The sequence below is a fragment of the Phyllobates terribilis genome, unplaced genomic scaffold (genome assembly GCF_046119375.1).
Source record: "Phyllobates terribilis strain yellow unplaced genomic scaffold, ASM4611937v1 Scaffold_3__8_contigs__length_932513732, whole genome shotgun sequence".
NCBI classification, from domain to species: domain Eukaryota; kingdom Metazoa; phylum Chordata; class Amphibia; order Anura; family Dendrobatidae; genus Phyllobates; species Phyllobates terribilis.
The window spans coordinates 618,951,484-618,974,828 of record NW_027362763.1 but is presented as its reverse complement, the minus strand read 5'-3'; the positions used below and the strand labels follow the sequence as shown (position 1 = coordinate 618,974,828).

The following is a 23,345-nucleotide window of genomic DNA, read 5'->3' as shown; positions in this document are numbered from 1 at the left end:
AAAGGCCATTTGTACCACCTGCCATGCCACCATCAGCAGGGGTGACAAAACTACCAGCCTGACCACCACCAGCATGATCAGGCACATGGCAGCAAAGCACCCGACTTTGTGGGGCGAACCCCAGGGTCCACGACCAGTGTCAGCGGGTGTCACCACTGCTTCTTCCACTGTTGTGCGTGCAATAGAACCCCCTGTTGTGTTTGCAAGGCAATCCCCTGTCCATACTGCATGCAAAGATGCCCCCTCCTCTCAGTCTTCACTTGTTATGGCAGTTTCTCAAGAAACAGCATCAACGTCCACGTCCACGTCCCACCGCAGCGTTCAATTGTCCATATCCCAGACCTTTGAACGAAAGCGGAAATTCGCAGCTAACGCCCCACAGGCCACAGTCCTAAATTCGCACATTTCACGACTGCTTGCGTTGGAAATGCTGCCTTTTAGGCTGGTGGAGATGGAATCCTTCTGCAACCTTATGGCGGTGGCCGTCCCTCGGTACTCGGTCCCCAGCCGACACTATTTTGCCCGGTGTGCCATCCCTGCACTACACAAGCACGTGTCCCAAAACATCTGCCGTGCCCTCAACAACGCAGTTACTGGGAGAGTCCACCTGACAACGGACACGTGGACAAGTGCTTGTGGCCAGGGACGGTACATCTCCCTGACGGCACACTGGGTAAACATAGTGGAAGCCGGGATCCAGTCGGACCTTGGGACGTAACACATTCTCCCCACACCGAGGATTGCGGGCCCTATGTCAGTCAGAGTTGCCACCACAGTGTACAGCTCCTGCGCATCATCCTCCTCCTCCTCCTCATGTTCAGCCTCCATCTCAGATATCACCACATCAGTTACAAGCTGGAAGCACTGCAGTACTGCCTCCGCCAAGCGGCAACAGGCTGTGCTGAAACTCATAAACTTAGGTGAGAAACCTCACACTGCTTGTGAGTTGTGGACAGCTGTGAAAGAGCAGGCAGATTTGTGGCTGAGACCGCTGAACCTACATCCAGGCATGGTCGTGTGTGACAATGGCCGTAACCTGGTGGCGGCTCTGAGGCGAGGCAAGATCACAAACGTACCATGCCTGGCTGATGTGCTTAACCTTGTGGTTCAGCGGTTTCTTAAATCATACCCCGAGTTGCCAGATCTGCTTGTCAAAGTACGCCACCTGTCAGCTCATTTTCGCAAGTCAGCTACAGCTTCCACCGCCCTTGCTGTGTTGCAGCAGCGTTTGCAGCTTCCGTCACACCGACTGGTGTGTGATGTCCCCACATGTTGGAACTCTACCCTCCACATGTAGCAAAGGATTTGTGAGCAGAAGAGAGCAGTTGTGGAGTACCAGCTGCAACAAGGCCGTCGATATTCAGGTCAGACTCCACACATAAGACCTCAGGAGTGGACCTGGATGTCTGACATCTGTACCATCTTGACAAACTTTGAGGAGTCCACCCAGATGATGAGTGGCGATGACGCCATCATTAGCGTCAGCATTCTGTCTTTTGCAACGCTCTCTGCAGAGAATTAAAGAGGAGGTATTGCAGCCAGAGTATGATGAGATGGATCAAGAAGCCATAGCGGTCGATTACACACAGCCCAGCCTCATCTCATCCCAACATGCATTGGGGGACAATGAGGGAGAGGAGGAGGAGGAGGAAGAACAGGAGCTTGTATCATACGCTGTAGATGGTAGTACCTGTACAACTGTCATACCGTCGGTTCAGCGTGGGTGGCCTGAGGACAGGGGGGTGGAGGAGGAGGAGGAGGAGAGCATGGTCAGTCGTCATCTTGGTGAGGACACAGAAGTCTTGCCCATTACCAGTCTGGCATGCATGGCTGACTTTATGTTACGCTGCCTTAACCGTGACCCTCGCGTTGTCAAAATGTTGGGTGACAGTCATTACTGGTTGGTGACACTTTTAGACCCCCGCTACAAGGAGAACTTTCACTCTCTTATTCCTTAGGTGGAGAGGTCTACAAAAATGAGGCAGTACCAGAAGGCCCTTGCTGCAGAACTGTTAAAAAAAATCCCATCTGAACACGCTAGCGGCAGAGGTCACAGTTCATTGACCAACCAAGGCGTACAAGCGAGAGAGACGCAACTCCAATCCAGCAGAGGCAGGGGAACACTGTCAATGTTCTGGGACAGTTTTCTCAGACCCTCCCATCGGACAGACCCTGAGGCGCGGGAGTGGAAAGTTTCAAAAGATGGTGAGGGAGTACCTTGCCGACCGTACCAGCGTCCTCTGTGATTCCTCTGTGCCTTTTAATTATTGGGTATCCAAGCTGGACACTTGGAATGAACTCGCTCTGTACGCCTTGGAGGTCCTGGCCTGCCCTGCCACTAGCGTGTTATCGGAGCGTGTTTTTAGTGCCGCTGGGGTAATAACTGAAAAGCTCACTCGCCTGTCAACTGACAATACTGATAAGCTGACCCTTATCAAAATGAACAAGGGCTGCATTGGGCCAGACTTCTCATCACCACCAAATGACAGCAGAGTAACATAAAGTCAAATCCACTGTGTTATTTCGGGAGGTGTATTCACATGCACCGCTTCACACCCACACATGGGTATAAGCGTCCTCATTTCGGCTGTTTTATGTTCTTCTCCTTATCCTCAGCCTCCATCACCACTATACCACCAGGGTGACCGTGGTCCGTGTTGCCATTATTGAAAGTTCCTCCATCCTTATTTTTGTCAGCTTTTGCTTGGAAGGCATAAGCAAAGACTGTGGGAGACCCACTCCCCAATAATGGGAATAATATTTTTAAGATGCTGTACTGTATGGCTCTTGTAAGGGGCATTAAAAGTGTCTTGTTAAGCTACTGCGACCTCCACCACTTTTCCGAGGGGCATTAAAAGCGTCTTGTTAAGCTACTGTGACCCCCACCACTTTTCTGAGGGGCATTAAAAGCATCTTGTTAAGCTACTGCGACCTCCACCACTTTTCCGAGGGGCATTAAAAGCGTCTTGTTAAGCTACTGTGACCTCCACCACTTTTCCGAGGGGCATTAAAACCGTCTTGTTAAGCTACTGGGACCTCCACCACTTTTCCGAGGGGTATTAAAAGCGTCTTGTTAAGCTACTGGGACCTCCACCACTTTTCCGAGGGGCATTAAAACCGTCTTTTTAAGCTACTGGCACCTCCACGTCTCTTCTGATGGGCATTAAAAGCGTCTTGTTAAGCTACTGTGACCTCCACCACTTTTCCGAGGGGCATTAAAAGTGTCTTGTTAAGTTACTGGGACCTCCACCACTTTTCCGAGGGGCATTAAAACCGTCTTGTTAAGTTACTGGGACCTCCACGTCTCTTCTGAGGGGCATTAAAAGCATCTTGTTAAGCTACTGTGACCTCCACCACTTTTCCGAGGGACATTAAAAGCGTCTTGTTAAGCTACTGTGACCTCCACCACTTTTCCGAGGGGCATTAAAAGCGTCTTGTTAAGCTACTGGGATCTCCATGTCTCTTCTGAAGGGCATTGAAAGCTTCTTGTTAAGCTACTGTGACCTCCACCACTTTTCCGAGGGGCATTAAAAGCGTCTTGTTAATCTACTGGGACCTCCATGTCTCTTCTGAGGGGCATTAAAAGCGTCTTGTTAAGCTACTGTGACCTCCACCACTTTTCCGAGGGACATTAAAAGCGTCTTGTTAAGCTACTGTGACCTCCACCACTTTTCCGAGGGGCATTAAAAGCGTCTTGTTAAGCTACTGGGATCTCCATGTCTCTTCTGAAGGGCATTGAAAGCTTCTTGTTAAGCTACTGTGACCTCCACCACTTTTCCGAGGGGCATTAAAAGCGTCTTGTTAATCTACTGGGACCTCCATGTCTCTTCTGAGGGGCATTAAAAGCGTCTTGTTAAGCTACTGTGACCTCCACCACTTTTCCGAGGGGCATTTAAAGCGTCTTGTTAAGCTGCTGTGACCTTCACGTCTCTTCCAAGGGGAGTTAAAACCGTCTTGTTAAACCATTCTGAACTCCACGTCTCTTCCAAGGGGCATTAAAATCGTCTTGTTAAACCACTCTGAACTCCACGCTCTTCCAAGGGGAATTAAAACCGTCTTGTTAAGCAACTGTGACCTCCACGTCTCTTCCAAGGGGCATTAAAATCGTCTTGTTAAACCACTCTGAACTCCACGTCTCTTCCAAGGGGCATTAAAAGCATCTTGTTAAGCTACTTTGACCTCCATGTCTCTTCCAAGGGGCATTAAAAGCGCCTTGTTAAGCTACTGTGACCTCCACGTCTCTTCCAAGGGGCATTAAAACCGTCTTGTTAAACCACTCTGAACTCCACGTCTCTTCCGAGGGGCATTAAAAGCGTCTTGTTAAGCTTCTGTGACCTCCACGTCTCTTCCAAGGGGAATTAAAACCGTCTTGTTAAGCTACTGTGACCTCCACGTCTCTTCCAAGGGGCATTAAAACCGTCTTGTTAAACCACTCTGAACTCCACGTCTCTTCCAAGGGGCATTAAAAGCGTCTTGTTAAGCTACTGTGACCTCCACGTCTCTTCCAAGGGGCATTAAAACCGTCTTGTTAAACCACTCTGAACTCCACGTCTCTTCCAAGGGGCTTTAAAAGCGTCTTGTTAAGCTACTGCGACTTCCACCACTTTTCCGAGGTTCATTAAAAGCGTCTTGTTAAGCTACTGTGACCTCCACCTCTTTTCCGAGGGGCATTAAAAGCGTCTTGTTAAGCTACTGTGACCTCCCCCACTTTTCCGAGGGGCATTAAAAGCGTCTTGTTAAGCTACTGTGACTTCCACGTCTCTTCCAAGGGGCATTAAAACCGTGTTGTTAAACCACTCTGAACTCCACGTCTCTTCCAAGGGGCATTAAAAGCGTCTTGTTAAGCTACTGTGACCTCCACGTCTCTTCCAAGGGTCATTAAAACCATCTTGTTAAACCACGCTTAACTCCATGTCTCTTCCAAGGGGCATTAAAAGCGTCTTGTTAAGCTACTGCGACCTCCACCACTTTTCCGAGGGGCATTAAAAGCATCTTGTTAAACCACTCTGTACGCCACAGCTCTTCCAAGGGGCATTGAAATGTTGTTTTTAATTAACTCCAACCTCCACGACTCTTCGAACGGGCATTGCATTTCCTCCTAATTTTTGGCAGCTTTTGCTTGGAAGGCATAAGCAAAGACTATGGGAGACACACTCCCCAATAATTGGAATAATGTTTGTAATATGCTGTACTGCATGGCTCTTGTAAGGGGCATTGCAAGTTCCTCCGTCCTAATTTTTGGCAGCTTTTGCTTGGAAGGCATAAGCAAATAATATAGGAGACCCACTCCCCAATAATGGGAATAATGTTTGTAATATGCTGTACTGCATGGCTCTTGTAAGGGGCATTGCAAGTTCCTCCATCCTAATTTTTGGCAGCTTTTGCTTGGAAGGCATAAGCAAAGACTATGGGAGACACACTCCCCAATAATGGGAATAATGTTTTTAAGATGCTGTACTGTATGGCTCTTGTAAGGGGCATTAAAATCGTCTTGTTAAGCAACTGCGACCTCCACCACTTTTCCGAGGGGCATTAAACCCGTCTTATTAAGCTACTGTGACCTCCACATCTCTTCAAAGGGGCATTAAAAGCGTCTTCTTTTAAGCCACTTTGAACTCCACAGCTCTTCCAAGGGGCATTGAAATGTTGTTTTTAATTACCTCTAACCTCCACGACTCTTCCAACGGACATTGCATTTCCTCCTAATTTTAGTCAGCTTTTGCTTTTCAATGCAAAGGCGAAAACTAAGGGAGACCCACCCCCCAATAATGGGTAGAAGGTTTTTAGTACGCTGTAATCCACGTCTGTTTCAAGGGGCATTGCAGTTCCTCAGAATTTTTGGAAAGCCTTCCATTCACTGCTTAGGCCAACAGTGTACAGGAGACCCAGTTGCTATAAATGGAAAAAACGGTTTAGTTAAGGCCCTCTGACATCCATGTCATTTCCAAGGGGCATTGGAGTGCCTCAAAATTTTTGGTAGGCATTGCACTCACTGTATGCCCTATAACTGTGTAGCCGAACCGCTCCTTTTGTTACAGAAACATATCCTACAAGACATATGTGGTTGACTGGCCTGATATTGATGTGAATGATCCCTGTTCCTCCTGCTCTTTCTCCTTTGCCACTGCCTCATCCATCATTTATCACCTGAAGCTTTGTTTTAACGGGAGTCATAGAACTGGGATAGTAGCAGAAAAACATCCAGCAATCCTTGGAGGAGGTATGATATGCGCCAAAACGCTGACCACCTCAGGCCTAGCCGCTACTACATACATGCGCTTGCATTCCAAGAAAACAAAGCAGATGCTAACTTGTATCATCATCATCATGGTCCTCATCTTGGCACTCTCAACTCCCCTGATGAAGAAGCCAGGGCCCACCGGAGGAGTCTGGTTCTCTGGTGGGCTCGTCCAATGCTGCCCTAAAGCAGGCCGGGCTAAGAAAAGTGTGTGGGGGAAGTTCCAAGGAGAAATAGGGGTGGCTGGGGACTGTTTATGGACACCGGCTGCCCCCAGGCGACTGGGGACCGAGTGTGGACACCCGACCGCCGGGCGGCTGGGGACTGAGTATGGATTCCAGGCCGCCAACGCAGCCATTACGTGGTGGCCAGATTCCGCCTCCACATGCCTAAAAGGCCCAATTTCAAGTGCAAGCAAGCTAGCTTGCAGCCTGGGGGTGGGTGGGTGGTTGGCTGCATATTTGCGCTTGCATTGCAAGGAATGGGGGAGGTACAATTGAACAGTGCCCTGGGACAAGAACTTGCACGGGGATAGTTGCAAGTCTGCACCTGGGTGTCAGAGATGCTTCCACGGGTCTTCCCCATGCTGTTCCCATGTCTTTTCAGCACTGTATGCATGTGTCACACAGCACATGGCCAGATAAGGTTGTAAAATGTTAAAATGACATTTCCCAGTGAATGCATTTGTCACGGTTGAAATACAAAAGTGCAAAAACGCATAAAATATGCTACTTGTGAACATAGCCCAAGGTGTGGAGGAGTATTTTTTGGGGGGGGTTCTTTATTTTACCTTATACACAAGTCCTTACCCTGGAAAGGAACTTCCTTAACATATTTCACAGGAAAGCAGTTTCAGTTTAGTTTTTGAACGTTTTATTGTGAACCCTTAAAAGTGGCTTAATACCTCTGACCACGTTGTTGACAGCAGTGACTTGAGGGTCAGAAATGCTTCCTGGGGCGATCCCCATGCTGTCCCCATGTCATTTGAGCACTGTCACTATCGTTTTGGGCACTTGTTAGGCTTTTAAAAGACTGCCGGGGGTGCCGACGCAAAAATGCTCGGATCTCCAATAGACTAACATTGGGCTCGTTGCTCGGGTTGAGCACCCGAGTATCACGGCGAGCTCGGGCCGAGCTTCGAGCACCCGAGCATTTTAGTGCTCGCTCAACACTAGTTACAATCCATTGTGTTTCCCTCTGCGTCAGAAGCTTTTTTATATTCCCCCTGCCCCGGATCCCTGTATGTCCAACATTGATGCCATGTACCCTGAGTGATCTAGGGTCACAGTTGTGAAGGACCTGAAAGTGCTGTGGGATAGTTTTAAGCTCATGGGGATCGGTCACTGTCCTGGCCACGCCAATATCCCTAACTTGCTCACGTACGTGCTCACGTGCTTCTCTGTTGGTGAGGCCAATACATAATAATGGGCAACCACACGTGCCATAATAAATCACGTTGGTGGTGCTACATGAAATATGATGTCTAATTTGATATTGTTTAAGGCCATTAGTGGATTCCAATGTAGAGCAGCAAAGGACATTCGGCTGTTTTACATGCGGTCACTGTCTTGCCTATGCCAAAGTAGGTCCCTTTGAGCTGAAATAATTCGGCTTCTCAGGGGCATAATGGCTTCTTATCAGAAGGTCTTTCAAGTTTTGTGACCTTCTGGGTGTCATTGAGGGAAAATAGCCCAGGAATGGTCCGAAGGAGGCCTCAGTTTTCAATATATCCCAACGTTTGGTCAGGATGTCCCTCATCCCAGTCCACTCATCATCAAAGGTGGAAATAAATCTAATATTTTCTTCCCTCATATCTGTATGTTTATTTTTTGGTATAAGAGATCATTTTGGGGAGTAACCATGGCCCTGCTGTAGCCACACCTAATTGATCTTCGACTGTGTCCTCTTTGCTCAAAATGAGTTTTTAAGTAGTTTACTTGCCTCTCGAATTAGCCCGAAACACCGTGTCTGCATATTGAGATTCTGATTAGGCTTTTATCCTAAGTCATATTGCATGACTCGTTAAAGGGTTGATTGTGACTTGTAGGATTGCTGCTTCCAATAGGTGGCGCTATAGAGTTCAAGTCCTCTTTTTCTCTAAAGAGGCAATTTGCATATATCATTCGAGGAACAAATCTGCCTCATCCTTAGAAACTGTCCAACCGGGACAGCCCTAATTGTGGCTGGATTGTGAGCAGTACTAGCGTGAATAAAAGCATTAACCGAAGTCGGCTTTCTATAGACATCCGTTTGAATACAAGAATTATCATCTATTTCTAACGTGATGTCCAGGAAGTCGATCTTCGATATATATAGGTAAGCCTGATGTTATAAGGTTTCACATTCAGTTGTCCCATGCATTCCTCAAGCTGCTGGACCGTCCCCTGCCACAAAAAAATATTATCGATATATCTTAGCAACAGCACAGTACATGGTCGGCAGCCCCTGCGCCATCGTTACCAAATAGCTGTCTCTCATGCTCCGAGGAAGAGATTGGTATAGGAGGGGGCGAATGCCACCCCCATGTCTGTGCCGCGCTTCTGTAGATAAAAAAGATTTTTAAGCACAAAAAAATTGTGGGTGAAGATGAAGTACAGCAGCGCGAGGATAAGCTCACACATAGGGCCGCCCAGGTTGGAGGCCCTCAAAAGGAGGTGGACCGCATCCAATCCGTGTGTATGGTTGATGCAAGTATATAGAGTTTCAACATTGGCAGTGACCAGCAGGGTGCCCTCTTCCACATGGATGCCGTTAACCCTGGTGAGGACGTCCGTTGTGTCTTTGACGTAAGATGGTAAAGTTTCTACAACCAACTTCAAATAAAAATCAATAAATTTACAGATGGACTCACATAGCTCCTCTAATGCAGACACAATCGGACGCCCCTGTGGATTGACGGCATCCTTGTGGACCTTGGGCAAAAGATAAAAGGTTGGAGTCTTGGGGAATTTGACTGTCAATCCCTCCACTGCTTTTTTGTTAATGGTTCCCTCCTCGCAAGCTCGTATGAGAATCTTCTGGAGTTCGACCGAGAAAGAGGACATTGGGTTATAGGATAATCTAATATACGTGTTAGTGTCTTTTAGCTGGCGGTAAGCTTCCAGCTCATATTTATCGCATGGCCAAACAATCATGTTTCCACCCTTGTCAGCTGCTTTGTACACCACATGAGAGATTGTAAGATTGTAGTTGTTTAATTGCCTCACGTTGATGGTGTTTGAGGTTATCTTGTCTGCGTCTCGTATTCAATTTTTTTTATATCATCTGACACTAACTTTGTAAAGATTTTGACAGCTGGACTTATGGACAAGGAGGGAAATCTCACTGATTTAGGCAGAGCGATTTGTGGGAACCCACATGGTTGTTGAGGTCTTTGTTCCTCCAGTCATTGTAATACCTCCATTTCGGTTTCACGCAAATGGTCCTGTAGCAAGGTGTTTTTGCTATGTAATTTTTTGAGGATGAGCTTGCGGGAGAAGAGTTGCAGGTCTTTTGAGGCTGTGAAATAATGAAATGCATTAGTCTGGGAGAAAGTGAGACCCTTACCCAAGACCTCCAATTGAATTTTAGTGATGGCATGAGTGGACAGGTTAATTACCCCTGGGAAGTCCTCCCCTGGTGTTGGATCACAGGTCCCCTACCCTTATTGGTCTGCCTAGTTTGATTTCTTTTTGTTATTTGGGTTGATGACCCAGTTCCCTCTGAGGTTTTCGAGGATGAGGGTTGCTTGTCCTCACAAGAAGTGTCCGATTTAATAGAGGTAGACCTCGACCTGGAGTTAGATATACTTTGATGATCTATCGTTATAGCTCTGCCATTTATAAACTCATTGAGTTTGTTTGTTTGTCCTGGTACATCCCTCTGGAATTTTTTGGATTTTGTTAGTTGGTTTCACTGGACTCAGCATCCACTTCTTCATTGAGTTTCTTAAGGGAATCACCAGACAATTTCGATTTCAATCTCTCTTGTGGTTCTGAGTTGACACATCTTTTATCTGTCTTGTTATATAGCTTCCTTTAATAGTGTTTAATAGAGCTTTTTTTGTATTTTATAAACTTTACTTCCTCCTGTCTTTTATATGGACTAACCATGCAGGGTGCCCAAACTTTTGCATTGGCACATTTTCCTTTTTGTAATTTTTAAACCCTTCCTAACATGCGCCGTATATATATACGGCTCTGCAGGAGCTGCGTTCCTGTAAAGCAAAGTATATATATACTTGTGGGCTCACGATGAGCTCCACCGTGATCAAATGTGGGTGTCAGCTCTATATGAGAGCTGACACCCTGCAGCAATGCCCACGATCGATCGCGGGCATTTAAACCCTGTGAGACCGCTGTCAACAGTTACATCAACATCGCGGAGCATCACAGAGGGAGTGAGCTCCCTCTGTGCTCCCATTGGCACAACATGATGGAGCGCTTTGTGCTGATGGTCTTCATGGTGGCACCCGGGTCCCAAGATGGCTGCTGTTAGAACCTTGCTCTTAGGTTTTTTCCTTTGCTGGTCACATGACCTTGTTGGCCTATTTAATCCTGCTCCGCCCTTCTGGCTTTGCTGGACTTCATTGTATAACTACTTTCTAGCTAGCCTGTGCTCTGTATCTAACTCTGTTAGTTTGCTTGGTCTACAGACCTCTTTGTTCTTTATATTTTGTTTGTTCGTCTGTCTGCTACTATTTCTGTTAGGAGGTGTCCCATTTTCCTCCCAGTCCTTAGTACTTGTAGGGATTCCTTCCCCATATCTATAGGTCTCCGTACAGACTAGCTTAGGACTTTAGCAGGTCTGATCGCAGGATCAGGTTCCCTGTTACATCGTAGGGATTAAGCTGAGTTCTATCGTAGGGACAGATCTCCTCTCTTTCCTTAGCTCTGGTAGCAGAACATAACAGTAAGTCCAGCCAGCAAATTCTCTAAGGAAAGATTTTTCTGTTCCATCATGGTGTCGGTTCTGGATTTGGCTAAACACCTGCAGGGACTCTCTCTGGAGGTGGCCGAGCTCCGTCAGCACGTGAGTAACTGTCCTGGAGCACATTTCTTGGAGCCTAAGGTATGTTTGCCGGATTTATTTTTTGGTGAACACCGAGAATTTTTTTTCATTTAAAAATGCTTGCTTATTGTATTTTCGTTTGAGACCCAAGTCCTCTGGGGATGAATCCCAGCGCATAGGGTTCATAATGTCACTTTTGCGCAAAGAGCCTCAGGAGTGGGCCTTTTCTTTGCAACCTAGTGATACATGCTTCAGATCAGTGGATAGTTTTTTTCCTGCTTTGGGGCTATTATATGATGATCCTGACCGTGTCTCATCAGCTGAGACTGAGTTAAGACGTTTGAGACAGGGATCAGGTAATGTGGAAAAATATTGTACTCATTTCCGTCGTTGGTCTACTCAAACAGGGTGGAACGATTCTGCTCTGAAAAGTCTATTTCTTGCTGGGCTCAATGAAAGGGTTAAAGACCTGCTAATTGCTTATCCTACACCTGAAGATTTGCAACAGGCTATGCAATTAGCTATACGGGTGGATAGGAGACTGCGTGCAAGGGTTAATGAGAGCAAATCCTCTGCTATGTCAGTTTCTGGTTATGAGAATGTGTGTACTAACAGTGGTGAACCGATGGAGATTGGATCGGTGGCACCTCGCTCTCAAGAAAAAGACCGTAGATTTTCTGAAGGCTTGTGTTTCTATTGCGGAAAATCTGGTCATTTGATTAAAGGCTGTGAGCTTCGTATGAAGAAAGAAAAAAAAATGGTCAGTCATGCCCGTATTGCCTGTTTAAATTCCAAGGGTATATTTTTAGCTGCTTCCACGATTGCTCAGGAAAAATTAATGGAATTTCGGGTGTTTGTTGATTGTGGGTCTACTCTGAATGTAATTGATGGGGGATTCTTGGAAAGACTCAATTTAAAACCCGTACCTTTATCATCCCCCATTGCTGTGGTTTCTGTGGATGGTTCCCCTTTGAAGAATATTACTCTCAAGGTCTGTGAATTTCCTCTCACTATTAATGGTGTTCACCATGAGAAATTGGATTTGGTAGTTTTGAATAACTTGCCTTCTCCAGTAATATTGGGATTGCCCTGGTTAAAATTTCACAATCCTGTACTGGATTGGTCTACCAGTGAAATTAAATCCTGGAGCCATAAATGTTATGACAAGTGTTGTAACGGGCGTATTGCAGCTTTAGATAGGGGAGAATTGCCTGTTCCTATTCAGGATTTTTGGAGAGTTTTTTCTGAGAAGGAATCGCAGGTTTTGCCTCCCCATAGAGACTATGATTGTTCTATTGAATTTGTCCCTGGAGCGACTCTTCCTAAAAGTCGTTTATTTAACCTTACTATTCCTGAGAGGAAGGCTTTGGAGGAATACATACAGACAAGTTTGGCCGCCGGTCACATTAGGCCCTCTAAGTCTCCTGTGGCGGTTGGATTTTTTTTTGTAAAAAAAAAAGGACGGCGGTTTACGTCCTTGTCTGGATTTTCGTGAGATTAACAAAATTACTGTACGCAATCCTTATCCACTGCCATTGATTCCTGATCTGTTTAACAAGTTAATGGGGGCCAAGTGGTTCTCTAAAATTGACCTTAAGGGGGCATACAATCTGTTGCGCATGAAGGAGGGTGACGAATGGAAGACTGCTTTTAACACTCCTGTGGGTCATTTTGAGAATCTGGTTATGCCTTTTGGTCTTACTAATGCTCCTGCATTTTTTCAGAATCTTATTAATGACATCCTTAGACCTTTGATCGGCAAAAATGTGGTTGTGTATTTGGATGACATTTTGATTTATTCGCCGGATCTGGAGTCTCATTGGCGGAGCGTACGTGAGGTATTACAGTTATTAATGGACAATTCGCTTTTTGCTAAGCTGGAGAAATGTGAGTTCGCTGTACAGAGAATTAGTTTTTTGGGTTACATTATCTCCAGCGAAGGTTTTGAGATGGACCCGGTTAAAGTTCAAGCTGTACAGGAATGGCCTAGGCCTATTGGTTTGAAATCGATACAGAGGTTTTTAGGTTTCGCCAATTATTACAGAAAATTCATAAAAAAATTTTCTAGTATTGTCAAACCTCTGACCGATCTCACCAGGAAAGGTGCTGATGCGGTTCAGTGGTCTTCTGAGGCCATTGAAGCTTTTGTGTATCTCAAGGAGAGGTTCACCTCTGCTCCCATCCTTATGCAGCCTGATGTGACTAAGCCGTTTTTGGTTGAGGTTGATGCTTCCTCTGTGGGGGTTGGCGCAGTATTGTCTCAGGATAACGGGGATGGATTACATCCCTGTGCCTTTTTTTCAAAAAAATTTTCGGAGACTGAACAGAATTACGATATTGGTAATCGGGAATTATTGGCTATTAAACTCGCATTTGAACACTGACGCCACTTCTTGGAAGGTGCGGAATTTCCCGTTCAGGTTCTTACGGATCATAAAAATCTGATATATCTTGATGCTGTCAAGCGCCTGAATGCCCGTCAGGCTAGGTGGGCACTGTTTTTCTCGCGGTTTAATTTTTCCGTTACTTACATCCCAGGTACTAAGAATGTTAAGGCAGATGCCTTGTCTCGCAGTTTTTCTCCCATAGTCGGTGCTGAGAAAGAGGAGAACATTTTACAAGAAGGTGTTGTGATAGCTGCTTTGGACTCCGTTTTGGAAGATGAGATTCTTAAAGCACAGGAGAATGCCCCATCTAACACTCCTCATGGGAGGTTGTTTGTGCCTGGGACCTTTAGGAGAGATTTGTTTGTTGAGTGTCACGAATCTCGGTTGGCAGGTCATCCCGGAATCTCTGAGACCAAGAGACTGGTGGGTCGTAGTTTTTGGTGGCCTGGATGGCAGAAGGAAGTCATTAAATGGGTGCGTCAATGTACTATATGTGCTAGATCTAAGTCCTCACATACTCTTGCTGCGGGGTTGCTTTGTCCTTTGGAGGTTCCCAGTGCTCCTTGGACACATTTGGCTATGGACTTTATAACTGACCTTCCCCCCTCTGAGGGTTTTACTGTCATCTGGGTGGTCGTGGACCGTTTTAGCAAGATGTGTCACTTGGTTCCCTTCATCAAACTGCCCTGCGCTAAAACTCTCGCTAAGGCCTTTGTCAAGGAAATTGTCAGACTTCATGGCGTTCCTACTGACATTGTTTCTGATAGGGGTCCTCAGTTCGTGGCTCGTTTTTGGCGTGCCTTTTGTGACAGGTTGGGAGTTCATTTGTCGTTCTCGTCCGGATATCATCCTGAATCTAATGGCCAGACAGAAAGGAAAAACCAGGATGTTGAGCAGTTCTTGCTTTGTTTTGTGGCAGACAATCAAGAGGGGTGGTCTGAGTTTCTGCCACTTGCTGAATTTGCTCTGAACAATCATACATCTTCTTCTGCTGGTTGTTCGCCTTTTTTTTGTTGTTCTGGGAGACATCCGTCGTTTGGGTCGTTCTCCAAGTTGGGATCTGCCGTGCCTGAGGAGGAGAATTTTTCCGGTGATTTGGAGAGAGTTTGGACGGATGTGCGTGGTAATCTTCAGGAGGCCAACAGAAAATCTAAAGACTACTTTGATAGGAAACGACAGGAGGTTTTGTTCGCTGTTGGTGACATGGTTTGGTTGTCCTCTAGGAATCTGCGGTTGAGGATTCCTTCTAAGAAATTGGGTCCCAAGTTTGTAGGGCCTTTTAAGGTGCTTCAGGTTGTCAACCAATCTGCTGTTAGGTTGGAGGTTCCTACCTCCTGGAGAATTAATCCGGTATTTCATGTCTCTCTGTTGAAAAAAGCTGTTGTATCGGATTGTGACGCCTCTGCCTCTGTTCCTCCGGTGGTGGAGGACGGGGAATATGAAATTTCTCGCATCCTTAACTCTAGACGGTATAGAGGTAGTTTGCAGTATCTTGTGGCCTGGAAAGGTTTCGGACCCGAGGATAACTCTTGGGTGAGGTCGGATGATGTTTCCGCGTCCAGACTTATCAGAGTGTTTCACAGGAGATTTCCTGATAAGCCTGGTCCTAGGGGATCCGGAGGATCCTCTTAGAAGGGGGGGTACTGTTAGAACCTTGCTCTTAGGTTTTTTCCTTTGCTGGTCACATGACCTTGTTGGCCTATTTAATCCTGCTCCGCCCTTCTGGCTTTGCTGGACTTCATTGTATAACTACTTTCTAACTAGCCTGTGCTCTGTATCTAACTCTGTTAGTTTGCTTGGTCTACGGACCTCTTTGTTCTTTATATTTTGTTTGTTCGTCTGTCTGCTACTATTTCTGTTAGGAGGTGTCCCATTTTCCTCCCAGTCCTTAGTACTTGTAGGGATTCCTTCCCCATATCTATAGGTCTCCGTACAGACTAGCTTAGGACTTTAGCAGGTCTGATCGCAGGATCAGGTTCCCTGTTACATCGTAGGGATTAAGCTGAGTTCTATCTTAGGGACAGATCTCCTCTCTTTCCTTAGCTCTGGTAGCAGAACATAACAGCTGCAGGGTCACTCAAGGACCGTGGCCTGTCAGCTCATGCTCAGAATACGATCGTGCCATTTGGTGTTGATAATGGCACATTCCCCATCCCCCATTAGCTTTGTGTAAGCCGAATTGCTAGAAGGTGACCCTTCCCCCCAAGGCTGTAGGTTAAAGTGTAATCTGCATATGTAAGAAAACATGTTAAGACATGTTTTGTGAGAGAAGGCAGCCCCAGTTTCCCAAGGGTAATAAAAAACCAAGGGTTAATGATTATAGTGTAGAGTATCCCAAATTATTATATAAGCATGAGAAAAGCTAACCATACCTCGCGGCCGTGTTTTTACAGACGAATAATATGAATAAAATAAGCAACATATTAAGCTAATAGTGGGGCAGTGGGGTAATGTTATTTAGAGGTATACACAAATCAATAAATGAAAAAGGTGTACATTAGATCTAAAAAATACAGCATTACACAAACAGGTCTATAGGTTACAAAAAAACACATTAGTCCTATAACAGAAATGGAGCAAGATCATGTTTCGCAGGGCGGTTTGCAAGCCGGATTATATTCGCATAATGTCGTACGTAAAATCATGATAGAGTTAGCAATATTTCTTACAAATGCAGCTACTAGACGATCATTACGTTTTAAATTATTTGTAAAGTTTTTCAGTATTCGCTTCAATGTCATTCCCGCATCGATGTAATACCACACGTGAATACAAAACTGTCCGCAAAAACTCGACGTAGAGTCTTGCAGCTGTGGTTCTGATAGCAATACGACGAGGAGTTTCTTCTTAAAAATTGTATAATCGTCTTCGGAAATACATTGGCGTCAGGTTGTAACCCGTAACTGTCAAAAATTAAGGATTTGTTCTTGCATAGAATAATCTGTAGTCAATGCGTACCGGGCTCTTCCGAAGAATCTGTGTTGACGATATAGGCGCTAGGTCTATACCTGATAACATGATGAGGTCGCAGGGAAACATACTCCGAGTAACAGAATTTCGTCGCAAAATATCTGTCAATTGCGTAGTATTCATTATAGATAAAGCCCACGGTGGAGTCACAAAAGTTTAATTAAAGTCGTATAGGACTTCTCGACATTGGTTAATCTCCAGTACAGCCATGTTGACTGTATAAACGATCACATTTACTGTGTGGGGTGTGGCATCAGCAAAATGAATTTCGGCCCGTAGGTTACCCATTTTAGGGAGCGCTCGGTTCCTGATCCGGCAACAAATCGAACGCGAAGAAAGTGTAGCCGCTCATAAAATCGTCACAGTCTATGGTTAATCCGGCGTCGGCTTTTTGTTTTCAGGAGATGTGAACAAGCGCCATATATTCCCTCACAGCATGTTCAGCGTCAAAATTAGGGTGAAACGTCTTGGCGGGAATCTGCTGACCATCCAAATACAGAGCAGCGTGGTTGATCCAATAGTGGTGAAAGCAAAGTGGGTTTTTCTGGTAACTTCCGCTGAAGGCCTCATTGTCCACAAAGAATAGAATCATCGTTTTTGGTATCTGTCCCAGAAAAAGATTTTCGTGATTACTATTCCTCATTCCTCCAGGTATGCTATAGACTTTCAAACAGGCTCTGTCTAGAGCATATTTCGTGGGGCTTGATAGAAGAGCTTGGCTGTGACCGATCCTAACGGCAGGGGAGACTTGTACTCTTTTTATGTAGAGGGCGGCGTTCACGATCTGAACCTTAAACTGCTCCTATTTGGTGGTCATAAGGCAAAACGAGTCCTTATTTTTTGATAACTTGATCTTAAGATCTAGTCCATTCAAAATGAGTTTCGGTTGATCAAAAATGTCACCGAAGATCGGGCCCACGAGTTCCACAGGTCTTGAGTTGCGTGGGCTCTGCGTGCGAACCCTTGATTTCGAGTACGGTGGTCTGGTGATGTCCGGCTATGTCTTTTATAGAATAATATAAAGTATTTTAACGCTTGCGGACTGTAGTTTAAAAACGTTTCAATGTAGGCCCGGTAACTATAAAGGTTATCAGATTGTGAAATCAAATGGCCCTTCAGAGTAATGTCCACCTGATTGAAAAGTGTGGCTATGGGGTAATTAATAAGTCCCACATGTGTGCCGGCCGTGAGAGCCGTACCATCCTGTTTCAGGATGCGGCACTGAATGTTCAAGAGTGTATTATTCAAATCGTAAAAATATTCCCCGCTTCCTGATACGAAAAATTCCAGGGGGCGTTATCGGCTAGAGCGGCGATCGGTTGCACTTCGACAAAAAGCGATTTTTCGACTCTAGTCTGCGTGGAAGGCACTGTAAAGATATCCAGTTTGCTTTTAGCGCACTCTATTGACGTGTCGTGAATAAACGGTTATTAGAAGATGTCACTCATGAGGCATCTTGCGGACTTCTCACGAGAGCTCGATTTACATTGAGCGGTGCTGTTCATCAGGGGGAGCGGGGTCTTTTCGCTCATGGTAAAGAGTTTCTTTTTATTTTTCTTTTACATGTTTTTGTGGTAGCTTAGATTAGTCCGTCGCCCTCTTGGTTGTTTTTAGCATTGCAATTCAATCTGTCCACTACGGCCGTAGACATACTCGTGATAGCGTCTTTTAGCAATATTTCTTACGGCCTTTTTTACGTGCAGTTTGACTAGTTCTAGGCCTTTTCTGAAAAGCGGTACGGCTCTTCTAAAAAGACTTCTAAACAGCCCGCCGAGGCCGGCGCCGTGCAAGGATTCATCACCGCAGAATCCCTCTAATCCGTGCCCTGCTTGAGCTACATAGTACTGGGCGTACACGGCGGGATCGCCGTAAACTCTTTGAGACATCATTTTACCGTGGTGTCATCTTAGAAGCCTAAAATGTAATCGCGCTATACACTTTCCGTATCTGAATTTAAACGGCGTACCTTGGTCCGACATGACTGTAATGGTTACGGAGTCAAAGTGTTGTTTGCACAACGGTATGTAATCGGGACGCGAATAGCGCACCGTGACAATATCATTATCATCTCCGCTAACTTCTATGGTCCGTAACAGTTGAACGTAGCTGTCGCCCACAACTTGGTGTTGAATTATATCAGTGTACACAAAAAGCGAATAAAAACCCGCCTTTGAATAGGGGTAAAAATGGCGATTCCAAGACATTAAATCAGAGTGTGAATCATCGATGCTCTGTAGTCCGAAAATAAATTTTAGGTTAGTACCCAGAGCAAACTGTATAGGGGCTGGGTCGGGTAGGATTACCTCTCGCTGTAGATCATCATACCGTATCCTGTAGGACGGCATGGATAAATTATATTCATGCATTGACTGTAGCGACCAATTTCTGAATGTTCGGGTAAAATCCTGATTTTACGTGATAAGACTCTTAACGGCTCATTGTGTTTAGCCGCGTAGAAGTTCCCTGCAAAAGAGTCAAACGGGTTCCATTTATGGGGGTACTGTATTTCCGTTAATGCCACTTCATAAGCTCCTGAAAGATGAACGGCTTTCGCTAACTTGGTGATGTAGCTCGAAATAGTATTTTCAGTGTAGATTTTGGATGATGAATTGCTGCGTAGTGTAACGTAAAACGAACCACCTTCCATGCTTTATACGTTTGTTAATTGATTTTCTTCTATCCAGCTGTTGAATTTATTGGGATATCCTAACCACTTCACAAAATAAAGAGTTGTACAGCGACGCCTGCGTTTTTTCAACACTTTTTCAATTTTAGAGATCCTATTAGCGTCTTGCGGCACCTTTTGTAGTTCGTCTTCATAAAAAGATCCTTCTACGCTTTCACCGCTCAAATCGCTTAATGCGTAGAGAGGTTTTCTGAATCGTGTATTTCGGATGAGACCATGAAAATTTCACGCGTGTAGGTTTGCTCGTAGCCTTTTGAAAAAATATGCTTATACCGTACAATACGGACATGATCCCCCGGTTTTAATAGAGGTTTAAATCTTTTCACGGTGGAGACGTCTTGATAAGCGCAACGCCATATTGTCATGGAGCTAGCTTTCGTGACAGAGACAGGACTGCATCTTATAGTGCGATGATAAGCGTTATTGTAAGAGTGCACTAAATCAGGTAATACGTCTATATATCTAAACGTGTTATGAGCCGTTAAATAGCGCCACATACGCACTTTCAACGTGCGATTAAATCTTTCCATGACCACCGCTTTCACCGCATTATTCATAAAGAACTGATGTACGCTATACTCTTTAGAAAGCGTAGCGACGGGCTTATTCATAAATTCTTTCCCGCGATCCGTTTGTAATTTTTGTGGGATATGTCTTTTGCTTTTAAAAATCAACTCAAAAGCTTTTGCAAGCTCCTTGCTGGTCTTGGTCCACAGGCCGATGGCCCAGACGTATTTGGATAGCACATCTATGACCATTAAAATATATTTTAAACCGTCGCTATCGCTCAGGTAGTCATTCATGCAGACGAGATCCGCCTGCCAGAGACTATCTACATCGCTAACTATGATCCGATTTCTAAAAAAAGTCTTCTTACGGATTTGTGTAGAGAATACGCTTCTTGATCGCTAAGCCACTCTGCGACATCCTTTCTATACACGTCATATTTCTTAACGGAATTATAGAGACGCTGTATGCCTCAGTAGGAACCGGGTCTCTTGGCTGTATAAAAATGCTTGTGCAACAGAGCCTCGACGTTAGGCATTTTGAAAACAAAATGGTGTCGGATTTAGATTCAGTCCTTAATGAACTACACAGGATACTCATACAGGTACAGGTACAACTTTTCATTATAGTCGCTTACCACAGTATGGTTTTGCGACTGTACAATATAAGCAGTAGGAATATAGCCCGAGGCTATGAAGTAACATTAACTAGCCACATCAATCAATACAATAATGTTAATGATTATTGGGGTCCTGACTAGATAATTAAGGTCAATCCTTAATTAACTAGTCATTATAGTTATACATGATAAAACTGGTATGGATTGATTTTTCCCACCCTAGGTTACAATTGTTTTAGTATGACTCACCAAAAAAACTGACATAGTCATGCGTGTATATATATCCGAGCAGTCTGTTCATTCAGATTATCAGCACACACAGACTGAAGAGGTGACAAGAAATTGAATACCATCAATGTAAGTAATTATCTTTTAGCATATCATGGGGCTGTATAATGTTTATTTAATACTGAATGCCTGATTGTCACCATTATTATGGCTTGTATATTAATTTTTAATTGTAATTGTTGTAAGTATTTTTACAGTTTATGCAGTTATTTTGGCGCTATATGTAGCTATATTTTGGCGCTTTCACATGTAAAGCGCCATGGAATAAATAGCGCTATAATAATAAATAATAATAGTAATACTGGCATGCCAGACCTGGCTTGTCATTCTCCACAAGGAGAAACCTTATCCTTTAGATTGCAGTCTTAGCCTCTCACTTAGCCAAATCAAATCTAATACTTTGCACTGACGAGTGGCAATACCCCAAAGCAAAGCTAATTAAAGTGTTGATATTGACTTGTAGGATTGCTACTTCCAATTGGTGGCACTAGAGTTAAAGTCCCCTTCCTCTATGAAGAGACAATTTGCTTACTTTTTTCTCCACACATTCGTTTGATCATTGTGGCCAAAGAATTCTATTGTAACCTCATCGGTCCACAGGACTTGTTTCCAAAGTGTATCAGGCTTGTTTAGATGTTCTTTTGCATACCTCTGATGCTGAATTATATGCTGGGGAAGTTTTCTTCTGATGACTCTTCCATGAAGGCCACATTTGTGCATGTGTCTCTGAACAGTAGAACAATGTACCACAACTCCAGAGTCTGATAAATCTTTCTGAAGCTCTTTTGCAGTCAAGTGGGGGTTCTAATTTGCCTCTCTAGCAATCCTACGAGCATCTCTCATTGAAATTTTGCTTGGTCTTCCAGACCTTATCTTGACCTCCACTCTTCCTGTTGACTGCCATTTCTTAATTACATTTTGAACTAAGGAAAGAGCAACTTGAAAATGCTTTGCTATCTTCTTATAGCTTTCTCCTGCTTTGTGGGCCATCGTCATTTTCAGAGTGCTAAGCAGCTGCATAGAAGAACCCATGGCTGCTATTTTTTGGCATAAGATTAGAGGAGGCTGGGTTTTTATGAAGATGGAAAATTTGCATCACCTGGCTTATCCTAACGATGATAGTGAACGAGCTAAAACTCAAACAGGATAATTAACATCTGAAACCTTGGTCAAAGGTATCTGAGCACACAAATCTCCAAGGGTGCTCAAACTATTGCATCTGCCCATTTTCCTTTTTATAATTTTTAAAATAAAAAAAAATGACTATCTTTTTTTTTGCTTAAAGTACAAAGGAAATGTGTCATCTTTAAATTTGGGCCTTTTAGACATCATTTAATCTTCAATTTGCTTAACTGTTCACAATAACAGTAATTTTGACCAGTGGTGCCCAAACTTTTACATGCTACTGTATATGCTCCCATACCTAGGTTGTGACCCATGTAGTAAATTGGCTCACTCACCTGCACACGGAGATAGACACAGGAATGGTTTATAAAACATGGCATAAACCACGTCAGGTTAAACAAAATAAACACTCCCTTTCTGGCATAATGGGAAACAAAAGATAATGTGTAGCTCAATCCATATGGATGCGGGGATCCGCCCGCTCAGGATACAACAACCGGGTTCAGTATGGTTTAACACAAACACTTCTCTGGAGCTGTCGCCTCCAGACATCGAACACCGAATGACTTAGCATGCTGGCTATTTATCCTCCAGACGCAACCCTGAGGTGGAGATATGGTAAACAGCCTCCCACCCACTCTACAGCTGTTCATATAAAAATCGAGCCCATTAAAAATGGCCGATTAACCCCTCTCAGCACTTAGAGTGCTGGAGAAAACTTCTAGGTTTCAAATCACTGAAGCTAATAGTCTCAGTGAAGCATATCTCCCCTCCAGTACTTTGCCAGTAACTTTGTCACATATTCCTCCCTCTACTCAAAGCTTGGAGTTTTGGCACCTTCAGTCACCAAACAGGGAAGTCTAGACAGGGCATCTGCATTACTGTGTAGCTTCCCGGGCCTGTGCTCCACATGAAAACTAAAGTCCTGGAGCGCTAGAAACCACTTAGTCACCTGGGCATTCTTCAATTTCCTTTCCCTCATCCATCTCATGGGTGCATGATCTGATACTAGCTTAAACTTCCGGCCTAACAGGTAGTAGTACCTCATCGTGTCAACTACCCAATTGATGGCCAAGCACTCTTTCTCTACAATGGCATAGTTCTTTTCATAGGAGGAAAGTTTCCTACTGAGGTATACGACTGGATGTTCTTCCCCATCTATTTCCTGGGACAACACAGCTCCCAGACCAACCTTGGAGGCGTCCGTCTGGACCACGATCTCCTTATTGAAGTCAGGTGTGACTAAGCTGTTTGCATAGGGTGAGCTTCAACTCCTGGAATGCCATCTCCACTTCAGATAACCACTTGGCGTCTTCGTGCCCTTAAGAAAATCAGTCAAGGGGTGACTTTCATGGCGAAATTCGAGATAAATCGCCGATAGTATCTCACATTTCCCAGAAAATCCTTAACCTTTCTCTTGGAGACCTGTTGTGGCCAATTCTGGATCACCTCTACGTTATTCACTTGCGGCTTGATTTTGCCCCTTCCAACGATATAACTCAAGTATTTCGCCTCTTCGTTTCTCATGATACACTT

At 44.7% G+C, this 23,345-nt stretch overlaps 1 protein-coding gene across 2 annotated transcripts in view; it reads left to right on the top strand.

The window, feature by feature from the left end:
* The window catches only part of TRIM67 (tripartite motif containing 67), a 508,762-nt gene that overhangs the window by 185,598 nt on the left and 299,819 nt on the right, over positions 1-23,345 (top strand). The gene's annotated exons all lie outside the window — the stretch shown is intronic.